Source organism: Sorex fumeus, unplaced genomic scaffold (assembly GCF_029834395.1).
Source record: "Sorex fumeus unplaced genomic scaffold, SorFum_2.1 ptg000058l, whole genome shotgun sequence".
NCBI classification, from domain to species: Eukaryota; Metazoa; Chordata; class Mammalia; order Eulipotyphla; family Soricidae; genus Sorex; species Sorex fumeus.
In genome coordinates this window covers 24,165,894-24,182,984 of record NW_026606115.1, presented here as the reverse complement: position 1 = coordinate 24,182,984, position 17,091 = coordinate 24,165,894, and the positions used below count along the sequence as shown (strand labels likewise).

The window sequence follows — 17,091 nt, the reverse complement described above, 5'->3', positions numbered from 1 at the left end:
TGATATGGTGGATTATGTTGATTGATTTACGAGTGTTAAACCATCCTTGCATCCCCGGGATGAATCCCACTTGGTCATGGTCTTTTTGATGAGTAGTTGAATTCTGTTTGCTAGTATTATATTGAGAATCTTCGCATCTCTGTTCATCAGGGACATCAGCCTCTAGTTTTCTTTTCTGGTGATGTCTTTGTTTCCTTTTGTTAGTAGGGAGATACGGGTTTCATAGAAACTGTTTGGGAGAGTTTCTGTTTTTTCAATTTCCTGGACAAGCTTGAGAAGGACTGGCAGTAGGTCCTCTTTAAATGTTTGGAAAAATTCACTGGTGAATCCATCGGGACCTGGGCTTTTGTTTTTGGGAAGACTTTTGATTACACTTTCGATTTCCTTGATGTTAATAGGTCTATTCAGATACTCTAGATCTTCTAGATCTTCTTGGTTCAGTTTTTTTGAGATTATAGGAGTCCAGGAATTTATCCATTTCTTCTAGGTTCTCTTTTTTCGTGGCATACCGACTTTCAAAGTAGTCTCTGATGATCTTTTGGATTTCTTTGCTTTCTTTGTGATATCTCCATTCTCATTTATGATTAGTTTTATTAGGGTTCTCGCTCTCTGTTTCTTTGTGATTGTTGCCCGTGGTTTATCTATCTTGTTTATTTTCTCGAAGAACCAACTCTTGGTTTCATTGATCTTCCAGATTGTTTCTTTGGTTTCCATGTCATTGATTTCTGCTCTAAGTTTTATGATCTCTTTCCTTCTGCCTGATTTAAGCACTTTCTGTTGATCTTTTTCTAGGTCTTGAGTTGTGAGGTCAAGTTGGTTCTCTGCCTCCTTTCTACAGTCCTAAGATATGCTTGCAGAGCCATAAATTTTCCCCTTAATACGGCTTTTGCTGCATCACATAGGTTCTGGTAGCTCGTGTCTTCATTCTCATTTGTTTCCAGGTATGTTTTGATTTCGTCCTTGACTTCCTTCCTGACCCACTCGTTGTTCAGCATTGAGCTGTTTAATTTCTAGGTGTTTGATTTGGTTCTCCGTGTCTGTGTGTGATTCACTTCTATCCTCAGTGCATCGTGGTCTAACAAGATGGTTGATACTATCTTCCTGATTCTGTTGAGGTATGTTTTGTGGGCTAGGATATGGTCTATTTTGGAAAATGTTCCGTGCACACTGGAGAAGAATGTGTATTCTTTCCTTTGGGCGTGTAAACCCCTGTATAGGTCTATAAACCCTTTCTCTTCTATTTCTTCTTTCAAAGCCAATGATTCATTGCTGTGTTTTGTACTTGTAGATCTATCCAGAGGTGATAAGCCAATGTTGAAGTCTCCAAGTACTGTTGTGTTGCTAGCAATGTCCTCCTTAAAAATCTGTTAGCAGTTGTTTTAAATATTTAGCTGTTTCCTCATTCGGTGCGTATACATTTAAGAGTGTGATTTCTTTGTGTTGTACGTATCCCTTGATGAAGAGAAAATAGCCTTCACTGTCCGTTCTAATCTTTACAAAGTGAAATTAATGTTGTCGGATACTAGTATGGCCACCCCAGTTTTTTTAAGGGAGCTATTTGCTTGCAGGATTGTTTTCCACCCTTTGACTTTGAGTCTGTGTTTGCTCTCTCTGACTGTTGACATGAGTTTCTTGTAGGCAGCAGAATGTTGGGTTCTGTCTCTGTATCCATTTTGCCACGCTATGTTTCTTAAATGGTGAATTTATACCGTTGACATTGAAGAGATTATTGTTATGGGGTTTTGTGTCATCTTTCTATAAAGGTCTTTTGTGGTTGTAGAGTTTGTCTTGTCTTATAGTAGCCCCTTTAGCCCTTCTTTTAGGTTTGGTTTGGAGTCTATGAAGTTCCTGAGCTGCTGTTTATCTAGAAAATAGTGTACCATTCCTTCAATTTTGAGTGACAGTTTAGTCAGATAGAGTATTCTTGGTGAAGAATTCATTTCAGTGAGTTTTTTTTTTTTACTATATCTCGCCACTGCCTTCGGGCTTGGAGGGTTTCCTCTGATAGGTCTGCTGTGAATCTAAGGGGTGGTCCTTTGTATGTGATTTCCTTCTTTGAACTTACTGCTTGCAGTATTGTGTCTCTATCGGAAGCATTGATCATTCTAACTATGATATGTCTTGGAGTGTTTTTGTTAGGGTCTCTTTTAGCTGGCACCCTTCGGGCTCCTTGAGTCTGAAGGGCTGGATTGTGGAGCTCTGGGAATTTTTCTGTGATGATTTGTTTAACCATGGCTTTTTCATTGGGATTGTTTCCCTGAGCTTCTTGTAGTCCAATGATTCTAATGTTGTTTCTTTTGGAATCGTCTCCTAGGGCTCTGATTCTTTGTAGAGCTATTTTGATGTCCTTTTCCACTGTTTGTTGTTACCTGTTGACTTGGTGGAGCTGGTTTTCCAGGAAACTGATTCTTTCTTCAGCTGTGGTCGTTCTATTTTTGAGGGCCCAGACTGAGTTTTTCATTTCATCTATGGAATTTTTGATTCGTGCCATTTCTGTGCGTAGCTTTCCAATTTTTTTCATTTCTTCCGGTATTTTCTCTATTGTGCGATCCATTGTTTCTTTCATGTCCTCTTTCAATTTGGTGGGTATCTTTCTGACTGTTTCATTGAGTTGCTTGACCATCTTCATGACCTCATATCTGAATTCTTTGTCAGAGAGGTCCCTTTGGTGGATAGCACCTACTGAGGCTTCTGGACTTGTTTCATCGTCCTCTCCCTTGGTGGAGATTTGCGTTGTTTCTTCATGTTGGTGTGTAGGTGTAGGGAGTAGATTTCTTGGTATGAGTAAACTACCTGTGGCCTTGTGTGTGTTGGTCCGCCAAAAATTAGGCCACGCCCACTTCTTAAAAGCTATGTCCACTTCTTAAAAACCAGGCCCGCTTCTAAAGTGGCCACACTTCCACAGGTACCTGGTGTGTGTGGGGGGAGTAAAGACTGGGTGGGGAGAAGAGACCAGCTTAGCTTGGGGGACATAAAGGAAGAGGCAGAGAGGCTCAGAGCTGCTTTGTCTCCCAAGGTTCGGAGAATGTCTGGGGGGCTTGCAGGGTGAAATCCAAGTCTCAGGTTCAAGATGCGGTGGATAAAATGACCTGGGTGGGGAGAAGAGACCAGCTCAGCCTGGGAGACAAAAAGGAAGCTTTACCAATTTAATCCATCCCTACCTTAGTCCAGTCTAGTAACCATATATCTCTTTTCTGTGTCAAAGAGTCCTTCATATTTTAGGCTCTACTAATAAGACGACCATCCTGTTGTTCGTCAATTGCCTCGAGCAGGCCCCAGTAATGTCTCCTTCGTCCTAGCCCTGAGATTCTTAAAATAGTGCCATATTCAAGGCTCTTTCAGAGTTAGGAGAATGAGACCCATCATTGTTACTGGTATTTGGCATATTGGGTACGCCACAGGGAGTTTGCCAGACTCTGCCGCGTGGGCAGGTTACTTTCGGTAATAAGACAAATAAGACAATTATTTTTTCTGTTCATTATATATTTTTGTATTTGTCAATTTATTTAGCTTTTGTGCTGTGCCCAGTGATGCTCAAGATTCACTCTTGAATCTGTGCACAGGTGTCAATGCTAAGGGTATTTCTGGGACTCTATGTGGTTTCAAGTTAAGGCAAGAGCATTGCCATGTACAAGGAAAGGACATCACCCCTTTTAATACTTTGCTGGTCCCTCGCTATTTTTAGTGCTGAATAATATTTCATTTGATATATGAGAAATTTTATTGATTTTCTATTCATCTACTGATGAATACTTAGTTTATTTTCATATCTTAAGTTTTTTGTCTTAGGTATAGTGAACATGTCAATCATCAGGAGGTGGTTGTATCTTTATCCATAAATAACTAGAAGAGGATTTTTGTGTCATATTTTAGTTCTATTTTTGATTTCTTCCTTCATCCATTTTCCATAGTAGCTGCAACATTTTACATTTACACACAGGGCTCCCCTTACTCCGCAACATTGCTAACATTTATTATGTTTTATGCTTTTGAAAAGAGCTACTCTAATAAGTGTTAAGTGTGAGGTAATGTATTATTTTGGTTTTGATCTTAATTTCCCACATAATTAGTGATGTTAAGCATCTTTTTATGTACCTCCTAAACATAGAAATATCTTCTTTAAAAAAAGCCTACTCATATTTTCTACCAAAATTTTAGCTGTAATTTCTTCCTTTGGTTATGGAGTTGTGTGATGTTACATTTTGTACATTAATTCTCTTTCAGATAAATAATTTGCAAATATTTTTTCCAACGCGAAATTTTTATGGTTAATTGCTTTGCAGTGATGATGGCTTTTCATTTGGCATAAACACATTATAGTTTGGCCTTTTATTTAATTCCTTTTCATGCTTTTCTTTTTGGGGTGAGGTTGTTTTATAAATCATGACCAAACCTATTATACTGGAGAGATAGTATAGTTGGCATGGCACTTGCCTTGCACACAAATGGCCATGATTCTATCCCTGACACCTTTTATGGTTCCCTGAGCACTACTGTGAGTGATCCTTGAGCACAGAGACAGAAGTAAGCCCAGAGCACCACTGGTGTAGACCCTGAAACAAAAAATCATGACCAAGACCAGTAACAAGGAATTCACTGACCATGATTTTGTCTGAAAGTTTTGGTAATTCAGCTCTTATATTCAAGGCTTTCATTGATTTAAAATTCATTTTTGTATCTGGTGTTAGGGGGTGATGCATTTTTATTCTTTTACATATGTACATGTCCAGTTTTCTCAACATCACTAAGGTTCTCCTTTCTTCTATTACATTTTTTATTCTTAGTCAAGATATAAAACAACTCAAACTTCAGAAATGGAGGCAGGATATATCATTTAGGAAGCTTGTCTTGCACACAGCCTGTCCAGGTTTGATAGTAGAAACCATGTAGTAACTCTAACTCCACCAGGAACGATCCCTGAGCATGGAGCCTGGAGTAAGCCCGGAGCACCATCAGATTTTGCTGAAACACCAAAAATGCCCTTTTAAGTTATGGAAATACGTATGCCAAGGAAGGGGTAAAGTCTTGTGCAGAGGGAGAGGAATGATGGAAACTTACGGGCACAGTTCATTGACAACTTGAAAACTCTGGTGAAGTAGAAGTGAGATAGCACTATACATCGAAACACGGTGGCGGAGGCCTGAGGCAATGGAAGCGTCTTGGCGCGGTGATGGAGGAGGCAGAAGCCGGCAGTGGATGTGCCCCTACGTGGTCCCGCGGCGGGGCATGGAGCTGCGGAGAGCGGAGCGCGGCTGTCGGGGAAGACAGAGCTCCAAGGCTGGGGCGATAGAGCAGAGGGAGTGCAGCAGATTCGAGGAGGGGGGCGTGGGGGATAGGAGGATGGGTTGGGCGGGAGGGGGGGGGGGAAGAGAGGGATGGACGGCGGGGCCCATAATTGGGTCGTGCTGGTGCGGAGCGGCTGCAGTCAGGCGGAGGAGCCTCTCCGCTTGTAAGCATCTTCCCGCCCAGCCCCCCGTTGCAGGCCAACTGCAGTGGGTCCTTGAGCCCGGACTGCGGAGCAGCATGATGACTGACACCCGGCAACGGGAGAAGCTGTATCGGCTCGGCCGGGACCGCCCCAGCCATGTGCCGTCAGGCTACGAGGAACGGCTGAAAGGCAAGTCTATGCTTGTCAAACCTGAGAGTGACTGACTGATCTCGGAGAGACGGTCAGCTGAATTATCCCAGGAAGGGCCGGCCATCACCAGGCCAGGATCTCTAGACCCTAGGCAGAGTGGGGGCAGAAGGAGTAACCAGTCTGCCAAAGGCACAGAGCTCCACCCTCTCACAAGCGCCCGGCTGCAGGACTGATGGCAGAGGACAGAGACATCTGCAAGCAATCAGCCTAACTCAAGCCCCGGAAACAGCATAAGCAGCTGCTCAACACCTTCAACCTTCACAAGAGCTGACAGTCCGGGAGAAAGAAGAAAGTTAGATAGGGAAATTGAGTGGAAACAATGATATCATTGTTATTACATCAAAACTATAGCTATTAAATAATTATAATTACTATATAATTGCATGGACTGGAGCAATAGCACAGCAGGTAGGGAGTTTGCCTTGCATGCTGCTGACCCGGGACCCGGGTTCAATTCCTTCGGCCCTCTCGGAAAGCCCGGCAAGATACCGAGAATATCATGCCCAGAAGGCAAAACCTGGAAAGCTACCCATGACGTATTCGATATGCCAAAAACAGAACAGGTCTCACAATGGAGACGTTACTGGTGCCCGCAAGAGCAACTGGATGAACAACGGGAGGACAGTGCTACAGTGCTATATAATTACATGAGTTATTGTCCACTAAGCTTAATGAGTGAAAACAATAATACAGAAGGCCCGACTCTCACCTCACAACTCAGTAAATCCTCAGACCATTACTTCAGCAACACCATACAAGATATATATATATATATATATATATATATATATATATTGCATAAGCAATATAAAGCAAATTAATTAGTTTCTGTTCAGGGAGCAGGTTGGGGATTGGGAGGTGGGCAACTAGGGACATTAGTGAAGGTAAGGGCACATTGGTAGTGCTACTGGTATTGAAATATTGAATACCTGAAACCACTGTATTGTGAATAACTTTGTAAATCACAGTGTTTAAATAAAGATTTTTAAAGAAAAAAATAAAAGGACTCTTAATCTTGCCATATGAAAATACACAATACAGTACAGACAGACCTAGAAACCAATAAAAATTAAATTAAATCTTTAAAAATATAGGGGCCAACTATAGTATAAACATGTGAACCAAACTAGAACAATGAATTTTCTAAGGAGGCAGATGAGTGCTGGGAAGCAAGTAGGAGATATTGGTGAAGGGATACTAAAACTGATAGTGGGTTTCGAAATGTAGCATCATATAGTTGAAGCTTCTTACTAACAGTATTCCAAGTCATAGTGCCAAAAGTAAAAGTTATTAAAACATTTTGTTTTTAAGTTGTCAACTTTGCATATTGCTAAAATAAAATTCTATTCACAAAGAGAATAAGAAATATAAATTTTAAACACAATGTCACAATAAAAGGCTGGAGCAATCTACTCCAAGCCAGTTGCAGAGGTAAAGGTAAAGGTAAAGGCCCTCCCGTTGATCATCGATTTGCTCGAGCGGGCCCAGTAACGTCTCCATTGGAGACTTTGTTGTTACTGTGTCTGGCATATCGAATACGTCACGGGGAGCTTGCCAGGCTCTGCCGTGAGGGCGAGATACTCTCGGTAGCTTGCCGGGCTCTCTGAGAGGGGCGGAGGAATCGAACTCGGGTCGGCCATGTTGGCTGCATGCAAGGCAAACACCCTACCCGCTGTGCTATCGCTCCAGTTGCAGAGAAATGAAGGAAATGGTAATCCTATTCTGGATATATGAAACTTAGAGGGAAAAAATAGCTAAAAGAAACAAAAATTCACTCTATAGTCATGGAGGGTGCAGAGCGATAGTACAGCAGGCAAGGCGCTTGAGTTTCATGCAGCCACCCTGGGTTCCATACTGGGCAACACATATTGGTCCTCTGAGCCTGCCAGGAGTGAGCACTGAGAGTAGAGCCAAGAGAAAGCCCTTAGCACGTATAATATAAAATAAAAATAAAACTACCTTAAAAATCTATATAAATTAAGGGAGCAATGCTGCAAGAAGATGGGGCTACAATTAAATTGAACCATAGCTTTAATTTAATGCCTCACTCAGAAAGTACAATTTCTGCTTCAATCTGCATGGTAAGATTGAGAGAACTAGTATAATTTCTTCCTTAAATACTTGGTAAAATTCCCACGCTTCATAGATTTGAAGCTTTTTCTTTGGAAAGGTTATTAATTATGGTCTTCATTTATTTACTAGATATAGGCATATACAGATAGTTTATTTGAAAGATATTTCATGTTTGAAAAATTAATTAATGCAACTTCTGCATTTTTATATAACTACTTTGAGATATACTTCACATATCACACAATTCATCCATTTAAATAGTTAATTTGAAATGTTTTTGTATATTCACCAGAGTGAATTTTACATTTTCCTCAGGTCAAGAAACCCTTAACTATCACCCCTTATACTTGTATCATTTTAAGTATATAAATAAGAAAATTCTGCTTTGTCCTTATATATTTCTCTAATTTGTAGCATTATAAATGAGGAAATAATTTACTATCTGGCTTTTGATGACACTTTACTTCACTTAGCATAAGGTTTTATATGTTTATACATGTTGTAAAACGTATCAGGAAACCATTCCCTTTTATATTTGAGTAATATTCCAGAGAGGTTTATGTCTTTTTTTGTTTATGTTAGCAGATAGACATTTAGAAAGTTTCTAGTTTTGGCTCTTCTGAATAATGCTTTCTTAAGAAGTCATTTGATGAGTACTGATGGCAGTTTCTTCAGGTATTCAGGTCTGACCTTGTCTGGGCTGGGTGCTGTTTGTTTCTTTACCGACGAAATGGCATGTCGGATTTCAGAAGGGAGAACATTGGGAACAACATATCCATCCTGCGGAATTTGGTGTGTGGGCAGGTGGACATGGCTATCGAAGAGATCTGAGTAGAAGTCATGGATAATCTTCTCCATTACCCTTCTGGAAGATGTGATAGATCCATCAGGACATTGGAGGGGAGTCATCTTGGTCTTGTAGTAGGCCAAGGACAGGCGGGTGTTGCGAATGCTTTTCCCGGCTTCGGTCGCATCTACCAGCTCTGCTGCTTTTCTCTCTTTGAGGTCTTCCTTTATCATATCTCTGCACTGCTTTGCAAGCTCGGACATTTGCTTGTGGTTGCCTGAGGCATGCGCCAAACTACATTGGCAAATAAGCTCAAGAGTTTTCGAAGACAGGAGTTTTTTGTGGCTATCTCTCTCTTGTCATTCCTCGAAAAATCATGGAGGTGCTGAACCAGTCGATTGTATTCCTTGTCAATGTTGTCAACAACGGCATCTTCCCATGTTGCAGCAATAGTGCCAAAGAGCTCCCAGTTGGTGGTCGTTCTGGGAGTTCTCTTCTTAAACTTTGCAGCCCTTTCTCCCCACTCTGTGAAGTAGAATTTTGCATTTTACGCTGGCTCAACTCTTCATACGCTACATGACTGAATGCAAGGTTCCCATTCCAATGGAAAACCAGCAGGGCTGTACTACTGTACAAGCAGGGAGACATCCACATTGCAGGGAGACATTGGCAACTATTGCCCAATCTGCCTATTGTCTGTCATCTATAAGTTGTTCACTCGAGTCATCCTGAATAGGATTGGCAGAACACTAGATGAAGGACAACCATGCGAGCAAGCCGGGTTCCACAAAGAATTCAGCACCATCGACCATAACCACATGATAACCAAGCTTATTGAGGTTTCTCGGGAGTTCAAGATGCCGCTCTAACATTCATCGATTTAAAGGCCTTTGATTCTGTTGAGACGGAAGCGGTCATTGAAGCCCTAGCCAATCAGGGCATTCAAACTCAATACATCAGGATCCTCCATGAGCTGTATTATGGATTAATTACCAGGATCTCACCATTCTACACAGTGATCATCGATGTCAAGTGAGGGGTTCGGCAGGGTGATACCATTTCATTGAAACTCTTCAGTGCCATCCTCGAGAATGTTAGGCGATGACTAGAATGAGAAGGAATGGGAGTGAAGATAGATGGTCGGCAACTACACCACCTCTGCTTTGCTGATGATATCGTTCTAATAACACCAAACATTAGCCAAGCAGCACAAATGCTGGCCGACTTCGACCGTGAGTATGGAAAGGTCAGACTACAGGTGAATCTTACGAAGACAATGTTTATGAAAAACAGGCTCGATCCTGAAGCTCCATTCGCTCTCAATGGAATGACCATCTCTGAATGCAACAGTTATGTGTACCTAGGTCGAGAAATCAACATGATGAATGACCTGGCACCTGAATTGCACAGGAGGAAGAGAGCGGCTTGGAATGCCTACAAGAGCATCGAAGAAAGAGCTAAGAGGATGAAGAACCTCCGGCTCCGGGCACATCTCTTTGATTCCACTGTTCTTCCTGCATTAACATATGCCTCAGAGACCTGGGCCCTACGCAAACAGGATGAGAACGCTATTCGGGTCTCACAAAGAGGAATAGAAAGAGCTATGCTTGGAGTATCACATTTCACTCAAATGAGAGAAAGAATCCGGAGTTCCGATCTCTGTTGATGACCAAGAATCAGGGATGCTGTCTCGTTTGCCAAGGCGTCAAAAATCAGATGGGCCGACACGTAATGAGATTTGGAGACGACCACTGGACTAGAGCTGTTACAGACTGGATTCCATGGGATGTCAAAAGACTGCATGTTCACCCACCTACCAGATGGTCATTCTTCTTCAAGATCCTGAACGATCGGTTTGAGACTCTTCGTGTTCCTAGAACTAACAGACGCCATTGGGCTACACTAGCATGCGACAGGGACAAATGGAGACATTATTGGTGCCCGCTCAAGCAAATCAATGATGAACGGGAAGTGATCAAGTGAAGAAGTCATTTATAACTTGAGTATAAGCATATATCTTCACTCAGGACATATATATCTCAAGAAGAATTATAAGAAATGCACAAGAGTTCTGATTTACCCATATACTTGCTATTATTTGTTAGTACCAAATTTTATTTTTCTTGAAAACAATGAATTTCCCCAATAATCGATGATATTGGTCATATTTTTAAATGCCTAATGCCCATATTTATATTCTTCTTTGGGAAAAGGCCTATTCAAATATTTTGCTACATATTTATATGTGGTTACTTTACTGGTCTGGAGTGATAGCATAGCAGGTAGGGCATTTGCTTTGCATGCGGCCGACCTGGGTTCGATTTTTCCACCTCTCTCGGAGAGCCCGGCAAGCTACCAAGAGTATTCTACCCTCTTGGCAAAGCCTGGCAAGCTACACGTGATGTATTTGATATGCCAAAAACAGTAACAGCAAGTCTCAGAATAGAGACGTTACTGGTGCCTGCTCGAGAAAACCAATGAACAACGGGAGGAGAGTGCTACCTAGGACAATGCCACCTACTTCTTTATTTTGAGTTGTGTCATTTTGTCTTAGTAATATGTTCCAATTGAGATACGTGCTCTACAAATATTTCTTTATTTTGTCAATTCTACTTTCACTATTTTGAGGAGGAGGGGGAGTTGCCTCATAAGCAGTTCAAAAGGAGACCTAGGGGTCACCCAAGTGAAACTTCGCAATTTAGACCTGAAGGTTTCATGATTGGGCCATGCTATGCAGGACTGCTCGGGTTGATGCTGTCAAGTTGCCTGCTTTTGTCTATTTCAGGGTCGCACTCAGGGTACTGCATTACACTTGGCCCATATTTTCCCATAGTCTCCTAGAAGCTAATAGTCCTCAATCTCTCAGCTTCTTCACAACCCTGACTAGCACCTTTGATGACACATTCATGTATCCGTTTTTGGTTTCTCTGATGTTTTCCTTCAAAGTTAAACATTTTTGGCAAGAGTATCTTTTCCAGTTTCTTCTCCTAGCCCTGACTTCACTTCAGTGCTGAGGGTGGGATTTGCTGAGAGTGGCTGAATACTTAACACTTGACACTGGACAGAAGAGCTTCGTTGATGTTTGATAATGATATTTGCTCATAGCCTGGCTTTGTGGTGCCTTGCAGGTACTGCACTCTGGAAGAGAGTGAACAAGAAGGGGCTGTTGCTGGAGGGAGAGGGTGCAGAGGTTTTTACATTAAAAAATGATAAATTCTCACCTGAATCTTGTGTAATTAGTTTGCTAAGTATTTGGTGGTGGTGAGATAACTGTGTACACCAAGACCATAAATGTCAAAACCATTGCAAATATATTACCTTAAATTAATAAATGAAACAAAACATAATAAAACTTAGATAAGTGAAATATCTCTACTACTCAAAAATCTGGACCACACTCCTCAGTTAAAGTCAACTCAGGGAATTGTCACTCTTTTTCCCTTCAATCTCTTTGAGATTCCTCACATGCCTTCCAACACCCAAGCCTTTCCAACTCTCCTTCTGAAGATAGCTAAACTATAACATTTCTGGTTCAATCCTTCTTACGTTTATTTTTCACAAAATATCACATGCACACAGGGGTATGGTGCCACCAGCAGGTCAATCTATACCTGTGAGGCGAGTGCATCAGCACTATCAGACTTTTAGATACCCCAAGATTGCCACTGTGCCTTTGGCCAGACCCCAAAAACTTGGGGCAAAGTTTACCAAGAAAGTAAACAGCCAAAAGTTAGGTATATGGGAGACACACCCACAAACCACCTCCGGCTCAGCTATATAATTGGAGGCATGGCCTCTCTGATTCCTAATCGAACTGCTTAACGGCCATGATCCCAGAGACTCAGAAACGAAACTTGGAACCCAGCAGCTTTTGGCAGAAATGCATCTGGACCGCATACACGGCCATGGCTCCAGAGGCAAAAGGACTTAACCCAGAACCTGGCAGGTTGTGGCAGAAAAGTGAATCGACCATGCATTAAACTACGGCGCCATGCCTCCTCAGGAGGGAAAGGGTGTTGCTCCCTTCCGCCTTTCTCTCCCCTGCCCCTGGCAGCAAGGTGGCTGCCGCCTCAGAGCTTATTGGAAAGCCAGGTATGAGCCAGCTATGAGGGGGCAACTGCACTCTCATGGGAAGGGGAACAGTAGCGGCTCGTCCTTCACGCCCTACCGAGGTCTTGAGTTATCTCCTATGAGCAGCTCTCTGGCACAATCATAACCCCAGACTCACAGAAACTAATCTCGTAATTATCTGACTCTGCAGAAATCCAAAATCATTATATGATTCTCATAACCAGCTATAGAAAACAAAGTATTTCACAATGCCTTTTTAACAATTCTGATAATTTTGGGGGGAAATTCTAAACAATAATGGTGCATCTTTTGTCGAAATAATGAGTGTAATAAATGTCGAGAAGAGTTAAGTGGAAATTATCTGCCTCACAGGCATTGGGAGGGGCTAGAGGGGGGTATATTGGGATTCTTGGTGGCAAAAATGAGTACTGGTGAAGGGAAAGGTGTTTGATCATTCTATGACCGAGACTTAAAACTGAAAGCTTAGTAACTTCTCCCACAGTAATTCAATAAATAAATATAAGACGAAAAATAAATAAATAAATAAAACTATGAAAGAAAAAAGAGCAAGGTGGAGTTCATTCCCAAATCAATCAGCTAATCAGTGGCTGAATAAATAGCAGTACTCCTACATAAAAAACTATATCACATGCACACATGATTACTTAATTCCCTTGTTTGTTAAATGAAGAATAAAAAAGAATTATATACACAGTCCCTAAAGTTTGCTTCTTTCACTTAACAGCGTTCCAGGAGAACCGTCCTTATCCATCTTCGGGCATTTTCATAATTTTTTTTTATCACAGCTACAGTAGAAGCCACTGTGGGACTGAATCAGTTACATTCAACCACTCAGCAACTAAGGAACATTTAAGTAGTTTGCAGTTACAAACAATGGTGTGATGAATGACCTTGGACATGCATATATTTGTTTGGGTGGAAATATATATTGTATCTATGTTCCCACTAATGGACTTATTGAGCCAAATGCTAAGCGCACATGTGTTTTTGTTTGGTATTTCTAAATTTTTCTCCAGAAGGTTGTAACTAGTTATTCCATGTATCAATGTATGAGAGTGTTTCTTCACAGTCTTACTAAGAATAATTTTTCCCTTCTTTTTGCTTCATTTTTGGCCACACTTAGAGATGTTTAGGGCCTACTCTTGGCTCTGCTCTCATATTTCATGCCTAGCGTTGTATCAGGGGACCTTGTGTGGTCCCTTGGGACAGAATACTGGGCAGCTATATGCAGGGTTAGTACTCGAAGTGCTCTAATATGTCTTAGGTTGCATCCAAGCTTTCCTCTTAAATATTCATTGATATAATAGATTAGAAAATGATGTTTCACTGTTAATTTAAAATATGAATTTGTAAATTTTTATTATCATGTATGTGAGGACTGTATTGCATACATTTTTATGTATTATCTCTGCATTTGTTTTCACTCTTGGTATAGAATTTTGGTTCATTGTCATTCAATATATGATTCATATAAATATATATAAATATTTGGTGTATGTTTGAAATACATAGCTTTGGTTTGTAAGTTGCCTTAGTACTTAGTTATTATCCTTTCACCATACATTCAACATTTTTTTGCAAATTGATTCATCTTACTTTTGTTACCTTTGAAATCTGACTCAGATTATAAAGCCCAATTTTTATATCACTATATCACACAAATTTATTGTTATCATCCATTATAAATATGGGCAAATCAAGAAAACCATCACGCACTCTATGCCTTGTGGTAAAGGAATTTAAGAGGTAAAAACTTGCTCTTCTGTGGCATGTAAATTAGTAAGATTTCTCTGATTTAAATCACAAATATGTGTGGATGTTTAGATACATACATACACATTAACTACCACCAGGTTTTTTAGGTTAGCTGCAAATCTTCTGAAACACAGAAGGGAAATTCATGGTTCAAACATTTAAAAAAAGTTTAATGACATTATTTACCCACGTAATCAAGCAAATGGATAATTTAAGCAATTTCATGATTACTTCATGTACTCATTAATTTCTAAGATAAATCATGATTGCCTCAGCTTCTGATCTTCATAAAATCACAACTGATAGCTTGCATTTACTCAGGGACATTTAATGAATGTAGTATCTCCTAGTAATGAAATAACAAAAGAAAGCAGCCATAAAAATTTTGCAGTTACTATATGAACACAAGAACAAGCTCTTGGCAGTAGCACAGAACTATACTTTCTCCTCAAGCAGAGAGTACTAAAAGCTGCTCAGCAATGAGACTTAGTCCCTGGAAATATATTCATAGGTATAAATAAAATTACAAACTTGTTACAAAAATGTAATTAAGGTAAATAAGAAGACATTAACAAATGCTTTGTCAATCTGTCAAAGGAGAAAGCACAGGAGAGGAATATAGCTGGCCTAACACCCGGCTCAAATTGTACAATCTTCTAGCTATATATAAAAACTGTGTGAAATAAAAGTAAGGATGTTTTATGTTCTGCTTGGCACTTTTGTACTCTATCATTTTGTTTCTGAATCAAGTATATTAAATTAAAGCCAACCTACTACACATATAGAAAGCTACATATATCTATATATAAATATTTACATATGTATATATAGATATTTTCTTGTTATAAAAGATGAAGAAAAATAAATTAAAAAGCCAACCTCTTCCCTTTCTTACCACATTGATATGCTCTTTCCATCCTTCTCTCCTTCAGACTTTAAAGTGCTACACTGAGTTATTGAGGGAATAAGAGTTCAATAACACTTAGTTGGCTTCATGAGGCTCATATTGGAAAATGTGTCTTCACAGAGAAAAATTCTTCCATTTAAATACACAGAGAGCATTTCTGGACGTCTTCAGCAGATCTTCAGAGATGGAGAAGAAAGCGAAAGTGTTGGGTGATGCTCTTTAAAAAGAGTCACACATCTATCACCATCTTTTTGTGGATATCTAGGCCACCTACAACAGCACAGAATTTTTCAAAGGATATTCTTCCATCTCCATCCTTATCTGCATTTATTATGATTTATCTACGATTTGCTGTAATTGTGTATCTTTCAGATTGTTCCCCACCATCATCTTCAGCACCTGGAAGAGTTCCCCATTGGAAATATAGCCATCTTTATCCATGTCATAGATTTGGAAAGCAAATCTCAACTTCCGTTCTTTGTCCTCTTTGACACTGAACTGAGAAACTCCTTCAATGCATTCTTTAAAGTCTACCTCTCTATTCCCATCTGTGTCGAATACATCTATTACTCGCTGTACTAAAGGATTCTGTTGTAACTCAGGCAAAGACATGAACTCTTCCACGCTCAAAGAACCAGAGTTGTCCAAATCAAGCTTCTTAAATCTTTTTCCAAGCCTTTTAATTTCATCAGCACCAAAGTGCGAGCACATTTCCAAAGGATAACTTGCCTCATTTCCCATTTTGCTGGGCGGTCGGAGGCCGGCTCCCGCGGAGAAGTGTGTTGGCGCTCAGACGGGCTCTCCCCGCAGGAAGCGGCAGCAGCGTCGGCCCAGAGGCGCTTGGCTGGGGCGGCTTCGGCCCTCGGGACGCCGGCGGGGGAGGGGGTCCGGGCTGGGGGCCCGCGCCGGCCGGGTGACGGGGCACACGGGAGCCTACAGGTGGGGAGGGGAGGGGGCAAGAAAAAGAAATCCCCCCCCCCAAGAAAAAAATAAAAATTAAGGTCGAGATCCAGAGACAAAGAGAGCGTCAGCAGGAGGAGAGATGGCGTCAAGGGGGGAGGCACGGACGCGAGAGCTGAGAGAGAGACACAGAGAGAGAGAGAGAGAGGGAGGGAGGGAGGGAGGGAGAGAGAGAGAGAGAGATAGCAGGGAGGGGGGCCGGCGGGGGGGGGGGGTTGCAGCGTCGCGCTTGCGCAGGAGCCATGAGGGACTCACTGCAGTGGCTCGCCTAAAGTCCTATTTTGAATTGAGATTTAAATTTAGTTCGCTATGATATCTTCAGGATATCATGCTTTTATGAGTTACTTTTAATTAATCTTAAATCCTTAGTCAATTTGAAGCATATTTTGTGTATAATATGCAATCTGGATCTACTCTAATTTTTCCCAACTCCTCAATAACTCCAGTAACAATTTCTAAAAAGTTTTAAAATTATTGAATCACAGTGAGATCCACAGTTACAACGTTGTTCATGATTTGAGTTTCAGTTACATAATGCTCTAATACCCATCTCTTAAGAAGCGCGCTTTTTCCACCAACAATGTCCCCAGTTTCCCTGTCACCCCCCCTTCCCCACCTACTTCTGCAGCAGGCACTTCTCTTCTTTCTCTCGCTCTCTCATTATTTCTCTCCTCTTTTGAGCATTTTACAATTTGCAATACAGATACTGAAAGGTTATCATATATATCCCTTTGCCTACTTTCAACACCCAGTGATGATTTCTTTTATTGCCATACAAGTCCCTTCTCTTTCCTAACTACCCTTTGCACCTCCCACCACAAACACACCTACACACTATTGGCATGCTTCCAACTATTGAGGAGTCCTACTGGTCCCTAT

The 17,091-nt window shown here is 41.0% G+C and overlaps 1 pseudogene; it reads right to left on the bottom strand.

Moving 5' to 3' along the window:
- Positions 1 to 14,282: 14,282 nt before the first annotated feature.
- On the bottom strand, positions 14,283 to 16,193 carry LOC130034201 (calcineurin subunit B type 1-like; annotated as a pseudogene).
- Positions 16,194 to 17,091: the final 898 nt, after the last annotated feature.